This window comes from Pteronotus mesoamericanus, unplaced genomic scaffold, assembly GCF_021234165.1.
Source record: "Pteronotus mesoamericanus isolate MK-2021 breed Mesoamerican mustached bat unplaced genomic scaffold, CSHL_Meso_final contig_40, whole genome shotgun sequence".
NCBI classification, from domain to species: Eukaryota; Metazoa; Chordata; class Mammalia; order Chiroptera; family Mormoopidae; genus Pteronotus; species Pteronotus mesoamericanus.
In genome coordinates, this window is record NW_026555150.1 from 1,613,275 (window position 1) to 1,622,395 (window position 9,121).

Consider the following 9,121-nt stretch of genomic DNA (forward strand, 5'->3'; position numbering starts at 1 on the left):
CCCTGACCATATTTATACAAGGGGAATTACTATATATGTATACCAGGGATAAGATTTCCCATTTTTCCCTTTCTGAAAAAGAATGTTTTGTAATTACCAAATCCCTGTATCATCATTGAATATTGCATATATGGTAGCCAATTAATTGTCACTGTATTTCATTAGTTTTTAGTTCTTCATCTGAGAGCCATATCAGTACCTGATCATAAAGTTCATGAGATACTGGACTCTGAACTGATGATATGACCTAATGAGGCTTTTGTGATCCTAGGTTGGAGGTAAGTATATTTTGCATGTAGGAAGAATGTGAATAACTATGGCAAGAGTGAAATATGGCATGTGTATTGTATTAATGGCCATCTGTGTCAAGCCTCCCTGTATCATTGCCCTTTATAAATTATAGAATTGGTCTTGTGATTTGATTTGGCTAATTGGAGAGAACAGAAAACTTAATGCAAGTAAAGCATTTACAAAGTGCTTGCCAGTTTTTGCTTCTTTTCTTGGAACTCTCACTTCAACATGAGAACGTGCTTAGTTTAGACTACTGCATGATGAAAGACCCTTCTAAGACCAGAAGAACCATCCATTTGAATACAACTTTAATTGTCAACCCACACACTTCAGACCTAAATAAAGGCTTACTATTTTAAAGCCCATGAGTTTTTGGGTGATGTGTTATACAACATTACTGTTAAATTTTTTAGAGAAGTCTAAAAATTGGATAGGTCTTCCAACCAAAACATGAACAGGGATGATTTGGAATTGAATGATGCATCAGATAAAATGGATTTAATTGACATATATAGAACCTTTCATCCCCCAAAAAGTAAAATACGCATTCTTTTCAAATGTACATGGAACTTTTGAAAAGATAGACCACATGATAGGACACAAAACAAACCTCAACAAATTCAGGAAAACTGAAATTATAACAAGTATTTTCTCAGACCACAAGGGCTTGAAACTGGAAACCGACCACAAGGAGAAACCTCCAAAACTTTCAAACTCATGGAGAGTGAATAGTACACTATTAAACAATAACTGGGTAAACAAAGGGATAAGAAAAGATGTCAAAAGGTTTATGGAAACAAATGGGAATTAACACACAACAGTCCAAAATCTATGGGACACATCAAAGGCAGTCTTGAGAGGGAAGTTCATAGCAACACAGGACTACCTAAAACACACACGCGCACACACACACACACACACACACACACACACATAATAAAAAAAATGTAAACAAATGACCTAACCCTAAAATTTCAAGAGCTGGAGAAACAACAACAAGTGAATCCCAGAGCAAATAGAAGGAAGGAAATAATCATTATGATAGCTGAATTGAATGACAGAGAATAAAAGAACAATTCAAAGGATAAACCAATCCAGGACCTGGTTCTTTGGAAAGATAAACAAAACCAACAAGCCTTTAAGCAGATTAATCAAGAAAGAAAGTGAGAGGACTCAAATAAATAATATCAGATTCAGAAGAAGAGAAATGAAAACTGATACCAAAGAAATACAAAGGATTGTAAGAAATTACTATACACAATTATATGCTGAGATATTTGAAAACCTTGATGAAATGGACACATTTCTAAAAAAATATAACCTTCCCACACTGAATGAAGAAGAAGCAGAAAGCCTGAACAGATGGATATCAGCTGGGAAAATTGAAGCAGTAATAAAAAAAACTCTCAGCACACAAAAGACCTAGACTGCACGGTTTCACAGGAGAATTTTACAAAACATTTAAAGAAGATCTAACCCCTGTCTTTCTCAGACTATCCCAAAGAATCCTGGAAGAGGAAAGACTCCCAAACTTTTCTTATGATGTCACTACACCCCAATTCCAAAACCAGATAAAAATACTACATAGAAAGAAAACTTCAGGCCAATATCGCTGATGAACATAGACTCTAAAATCCTCAAAAAAAAAATATTGGCAAACCACATCCATCAATACATTAAAAAAATCATCCATCATGATTAAGTGGGATTCATCCTTCGGATTCAGTGATGGTTCAACATAGGCAAATCAATAAATGTAATACATCACATAAAAAAAAGGAAAGACAAATATCACATGATCATCTTAATAGATGAGTAAAAAGCATTTGATAAGGTACAGCACCCATTTATGATCAAAACACTCAGAAAAATGGGAATAAAGGAGGCATACCTAACCATAATAAAGGCCATATATGAAAAACTTACAGCCAACATCATACACAATGGGCAAAAACTTAAAGCTTTCCCACTAAAATTGGAACAAGACAAGGATGTTTGTTTGCACCATTTCCATTCAATATAGCCATGGCGATCAGACAAGAAAAAGAAATAAAAAGATTCCAAATTGGAAAGGAGGAAGTAAAACTATCATTCTTTGCACATGACATGATAGTATACATAGAAAAGCCTATAGACTCCACCAAAAAACTACTCAACCTAATAAGTGAATTTGGCAAATCAGTCGGATACAAATTCAATATTCAGAAATCAAAGGCATTTTTGTACACCAAAAATGAAATAGTAGATACAGAAATAAAAAAAAAATACCATTTGCTATAGCAGCAATAAAAATAAAGTGCCTGGGAATAAGTTTAACCAGGGAGGAAAAGACCTATATGCAGAAAACTATGCAACACTGAAGAAAGACATTAAGGAAGACACAAATAAATGGAAGCATATACTGTGGTCATGGACTGGAAGTAATAACATCATCAAAATGTCCACACTACCCAAAGCAATTTGTAAATTCAATGCAATCCTTATTAATATAGCAATGATGTATTTCACAGACATAGATCAGACATTTCAAAAATTTATATGGAACCATAAAGGACCCCAAATAGCCACAGCAATTTCAAGAAAGAAAAAAAAAAGTAGGAAGGATCACAATACCTGACATCAAGCAATATTACGAGGCCACTGTAATCAAAACAGTCTGATTCTGGCACAAGAAAAGACACATAGATCAGTGTAACAGAATAGAAGGCCCAAAATTACACCACGTATCTATGGTCAATTAATATTTGACAGAGGGGGCAGAAGGATTAACTGAAGTAAAAATAGCATTTCAACAAATGGTGTTGGGGGATATGGAAAGCTACATGCAAAAAGTTGAAATTTGATCACCAACTGACACCATACACAAAAATAAACTCAAGATGTATGAAAGCCTTAAGTAGAAGTTGCAATACCATAAAAGTCCTAGAGGAGAACATAGGCAGGAAACTCTCAGATATCCCATGCAGCAATATTTTCACCGATGTTCCCTTAAAGTAAGGGACATAAAGGAAAAAATAAACAAGTGAGACCTCATCAAAATAAAAAGCTTCTGCATGGTTAAAGAAAACATCAGCAAAATGAAAATGGAGCCAACCATATGGGAAAATATATTGCCAATGATACATCAGATAGAAGTTTGATCTCCAAAAAATATAAAGAACTCACATGACTCCACTCCTAGAAGAGAAACAATCCTATTAAAAAATGGGCAGAGGAACTGGGCAGACACTTCTCCATGGAAGAGATACGGAAGGCCCAGAGACATATGAAAGGATGCTCAGCATCACTAACCATCAAAAAATGCAAATTAAAACCACAGTGTGATACCATGTCTCACCAGACAGAATAGCCATCATAAACAGATCAACAAACAACAGGTGCTGGCGAGGCTGTGGAGAAAAGGGAACCCTAGTACACTGTTGGTGGGAATGCAGACTGGTGCAGCCACTGCGGAAAGCAGTGTGGAATTTCCTGAAAAAGCTGAAAATGGAACTGCCTTTTGATCCAGTGATTCCCCTGCTGGGACTATACCCTAAGAATCCCAAAACGCCAATTTAAAAGAACCTATGCACCTCAATGTTCATAGCAGCACAGTTTATAGTAGCCAGTTGTGGGAAGCAACCTAAATGCCCATCAGTAGATGATTGGATCAAAAAACTATGGTACATTTACACAATGGAATACCATGCAGCAGAAAGAAAAACAGAACTACTAAACTTCACAACAGAATGGATGGAACTCGAGAGCATTATGCTAAGCAAAGTAAGCCAAGGGGGCGAAAGACAAATACCATATAATCTCACCTATAAGTAGACCCTAACCAACAATACAAAGATGCAAGGAAAATAAGACCAGCAACACTGAAAGGAAAAGAAACCAACAGAGACAAGAGGGAATGAGGGTGGGGAGGCGGGGGAAAAGGAAGGGAAGGGGAAAGTCAAGGAACATATAGCAAGGACTCATGAACAAAACTAAAGGGGAAGAGTTGAGGGAGGGAGGGGTCAGGGAAGGTGGTGGGGGTTAGGTAGAGGCAAATGTATTTGAAAAAATAAATTAAGTAATTTTAAAAAAAGAAAAGAAAAGAATCTATGGTACATTTACACAATGGAATACTATGCAGCAGAAAGAAAGAAAGAGCACTAGCCTTTGCGACCACATGGATGGAACTAGAGACCATTATGCTAAGTGAAAAAAGTCAGGGGGTGAAAGACAAATACCATATGATCTATCCTATAAGTGGAACCTCTGCAACAAAATAAGCAAGCAGGAAAATATAATCAGAAACATTGAAAGAAAAAGGAAACCAACAGAATCAAGATGGAAGGAGGAAAGGGGTCGGGGAAAGGGAAGGGAAGAGTCAAGTCAAGGAACGTGTATAAAGAACCCACGACAAAGCCAAAGTGGGGAAATATTGAGGCGGGGAGGTTGGGGAGCAGGGCTAGGGAAAGTGGTGGCGGGAGTGGTAGACAAATGTATTTGAACAAAAAATAATAATTGAAAAAAAATAAACTAAAACAAACAAACAAAAAAAAACCCTAAACATGTTTTGGTATGTTTCTTGCCAATTTCTATTATTTTTAAAAAGCTCTAAATGACTTTTTGGTATTCTTCATGCATTTTTTTTGATTAAAGGTTTGTAGAATTTTTTCCCTAAAAAAACAAAACAAAACAAAACAAAACCCAAAAAGAGTATTAACCCTTTTTTAGATGTGTACAAAATACTTTCTGTTACTTGACTTTTAATTTTTCATGAAATTGTGTTAATTTCATTACATTGTCTCAGTTTTTCCTGCTTTGTTCTCCTCCACCAATCCCACCCCGCCAACCCTCTCCTGCACTCAATTCAGATTCTACTGTCCATGTCCATGGGTCATTCATACATGTCCTTTTTCTGGTCTCTTCCCCTTCTTTCCACCATTGTCCTCCTTCTTCATCCCCTCTCGTCACTTTCAGTATGCTCCATGTTTCCATGCCTGTGGTTTATTTTTTTCATTAGTTTATTTTGTTTAATAGATTCCACTTATAGGTGAGATCATATAGTATTTGCCTTACACCGATTGGATTATTTCAATTAACATAATATTTTCCAGTTCCATCTATGTTGTTGCAAAAGGAAGGAGTTCCTTCTTTCTTTTTTTTAATGCATATTGATTTCATTTATTTTTTAAATGGCAAGACCCATTACAAAATATTAAAAAATGTAAATCCATCATACAGTCTCAGCAACCATAACAGCTGCAGAGATAATCAATTATATCAATGAAATAAAGGAGCATTCGAGATACACACGAATATATCTAACAATGTAATATATGATTAAATTGATGTTTCAAATCAATGGGGGGAAATAAGGCTTATTCAACAAATAAAATCATGGACCACTATGACTTAAAATAAAAGAAATATAGAGCCCTATTTCACACATTATATAAGAAATATTCAGGTGAGTTAAAAATGAATATGTAAAACCTAAGGAGTTTTTTTTTTGGAGAAAAAAAGTAATATTTTTCTTACCCTGAAGTAACATATTCAACTCAGAAGCTATAAAGTAAAATATTGACAAAATGACTATATTAAACATTTGAGACTATACAGTAACATACATATAAAAATGTTAAAAGACAAGTAATAGAATAGGAAAGTATTCACAAGACATCTAAAAAAAAGGGTTAACAGTTTTTCATTTATTTGTTTTAGAGAAAAACATTCTACAAAACTTTAATCAAAAAATGAATAAAGAATACCAAAATGTCATATAAAGCCTTTTTTAAAATAATAGAAATAGGCAAGAAATATACAAAAACAGGTTAAGTTTCAACAAATAATAAAGGAACAATTAAAATAACACATCATTGTCACAATCAGATTAATAAATATTAAAAATGTTGGTAACATCAAGTATTGGCAACTGTGAAAGGAACATGGTATTCATAGAAACTTTTTCTTCATCATAAAGCAGTCGCTTTAGCATATTTTGCAGTGCTGGTTTGGTGGAGGTATATTCTTTTGCCTACTTTTGTCTGAGAAATTCATTACTTCATCTTCCATTTTAATTGAGAGCCTTGCTGGGTAGGACAGTCTTGGTTGCAGGCCTTTGCTTTTCATGACTTGGAATATGTCTTGCCATTCCCTCCTGCCTTTTAATGTTTCTGTTGAGAAGTCAGCTGCTTGCTATATCGGGGCTCCCTTATATGTTACTCTTTCTCTCTCACTGCCTCTAGGATTCTTTGTTTGTCTTTGATATTTGCCATTTTGATGATGATTTGTGTTGGAGTGGGCCTGATGGGGTTCCTCTTGAGTGGAACCCTGTGTGCTTCCTGGACTTGTGTGAATTTTTCTCTCCTCAAATCAGGGACGTTTACCATCATTATTTTTTCAAACAGGTTGTCTATCCCTTGCTCCTCTTCCTCTCCTTCTGGTATCCCTATTATATAGATATTATTATGTGTCAAGTTGTCCTTCATTTCCCTAAATACCTCTTCATTCTTCTGAGTCTTTTTTCATTTTCTTGCTCCTTCTGGGTGCTTTTTTCCACCTTTTCCTCCAGCTCACTGATTCGATCCTCTGCTTCATCTAGCCTGCTTCTGATTCCTTCTGCTGTGTCCTTCAATTCAGAAATTATATTCTTCATTTCATCTTCTCTCTTGATAGTTTTCATGATCTTTTTCATGATGATATAGTTTGCAGTAAGTTCCTCATAGTTTCCCTGTAGTTTCTTCTTATGCTCTCTGAGCTCAGTGAGCTCATTGAGCTACCTTAGAACCATTGTTTTGAACTCAATATCTGATAGTTCACTAGCCTGTATTTAATTTAATTCCCTTTCTGGGGATTCTTCCTTTCTCTTCAACTTGGGGTTGTTTCTTTGTCTTCCATTATTTTTGAGACTCTTCTTTTTTTGTTTCTGCTTCTTTAATTGATCTGTCTTAATTTTCTGACTTTATGGTGTGAACTTCTATGGGAGGAGACCACTGTTCTTTTTTCTTTCTGAATCTGCCACTGATGATGTCAGATGATGGCCCTATCTGATCTTAGGTAGTCTGTTTGAGACTTCCAAGAATCTACTCTCCTTGGTTGTCTATTTAAACTGTTAATCTAGTCACTCTGCACTCAGCAGTTTGGCTTAGAGAATGACAGGGCAGGGCAGAGTCCCTTCTGTGGGCAGACTTATTGGGTCTCATGTTGTTGCCTTTCAGGGGAGTGATCTTCTTGAGCAAGATCGCTACTGTTGTATGGGGGAAGAGTCAGCACTGGGATTCCACAGAATACTCTCTCCATTCTCTCTCTGAAGGCCCTGTCTCCAGTCTCTCCTCAAGTGTCTCTAGACCACTCTGCATCCTCTTTAGCTAGGGATCTGCTATCTGTGGCTGCCACTCTTTATTCAGCCATCAGGTTTTAGAACTACTGGGCATAGGCCGAGCCTCCTGGGGGTGGGCTAGTGGGTCCTCTCACACTGTTGCCGCTCAGGGGAGTGGTCTGCCTGAGCAAGATGGTTGCTGCCTCATGCGGAGTGAGTCAGAATGGAGATCTTGTCAGCTACTCTCTCCATTCTCTCCCCAAAGACTCCTTCCCTAGTCCCCACTTCAGGTGTCTCCAGCCCACAGTGCCTCTACCTTAGCCAGAGCCCAGAGTAACTGGCTGCAAGTAAAAATTTATGCATTAGCCCTTTAAATGGCTCTTTGCATCTCCAGCTGCCTATCCATGGCAGAGAGTAACTCTGCCACTCTTTGCAGCTGGCTGTTATCTGTGTACTTTTTGGGCTCTGGTGCTCTAGCCTGGAGATCCTCTCTTATCCTTCAGACCTCGCTCACCTGAGGGGGATCCAATTGGCCATTTCAATATCCTTCTGGTGCTGCTGCCTGTGGGTTCCCTGTCTGCCTTCTTGAGTCTCTAACACACTCCTTTCCAGTTAGGTTGTGCTAACACTGATTCTGCTGTCTGTACAAGGTTAAAAGGCTCCTCTCTTGCTATTGTCCAGCTGTTTGTTCCAGATTATTTCTCCACAACTTAGTTGTAATTCCAGGTTTGTCCTGGGAGGAGGTCAGTGTGACTTCCACTCACTTCTCTGCCATCTTGATTCTGTCTTTTAACTTTTCTTTTTATATATATATGTTACTATACAGTCCTAGATGTTTAATATAGTCATATTGTCAATATTTTACTTTATAGCTTCTGGGTTTGAATATTTTACTGCAGGGTCAGAATAATATTAGTTTGTATTTTCTCTGAAAACTCCTTAGAGTTTACATATTGATTTTTAACCTGCCTGAATATTTCTTGTATAGTGTGTAAAATAGGGCTCTATATTTGTTTTATTTCAAGTAATCATGGTCCATGCACCTTATTTGTTGAATAAGCCTTATTTTCAGCATTGATTTGAAATATCAATTTAATCCTATATCACATTGTTAGACAGATATATATGTTTGTTTCTAGAATGCTCATTTTATTTTATTGATCTACTTGATTATTTCTTTGTTTGGTGTCATATTGTTTTAACTGATGAGACTTTATAATGTATTTAATTTTTTTTAATATTTTATAATGGATTTTGACCTTTAAAAAATAAACATAATCAATGTGCGTTTAAAAGAAAATAAGGAAGGAACTCCTACCTTTTGCAACAACATGGATGGAACTGGAGAATATTATGTTAAGTGAAATAAGCCAGTCAGTGAAAGAAAAATACCATATGACCTCACCTGTAAGTGGACTCTATTCAACAAAATAAATTAACAAACTAAATAAACCACAGGCATCGAAACATGGAGCATACTGAAAGTGACCAGAGGGGATGGGGAAAGAGGACAATGGTGGAAAGAAGGGGAAGGGA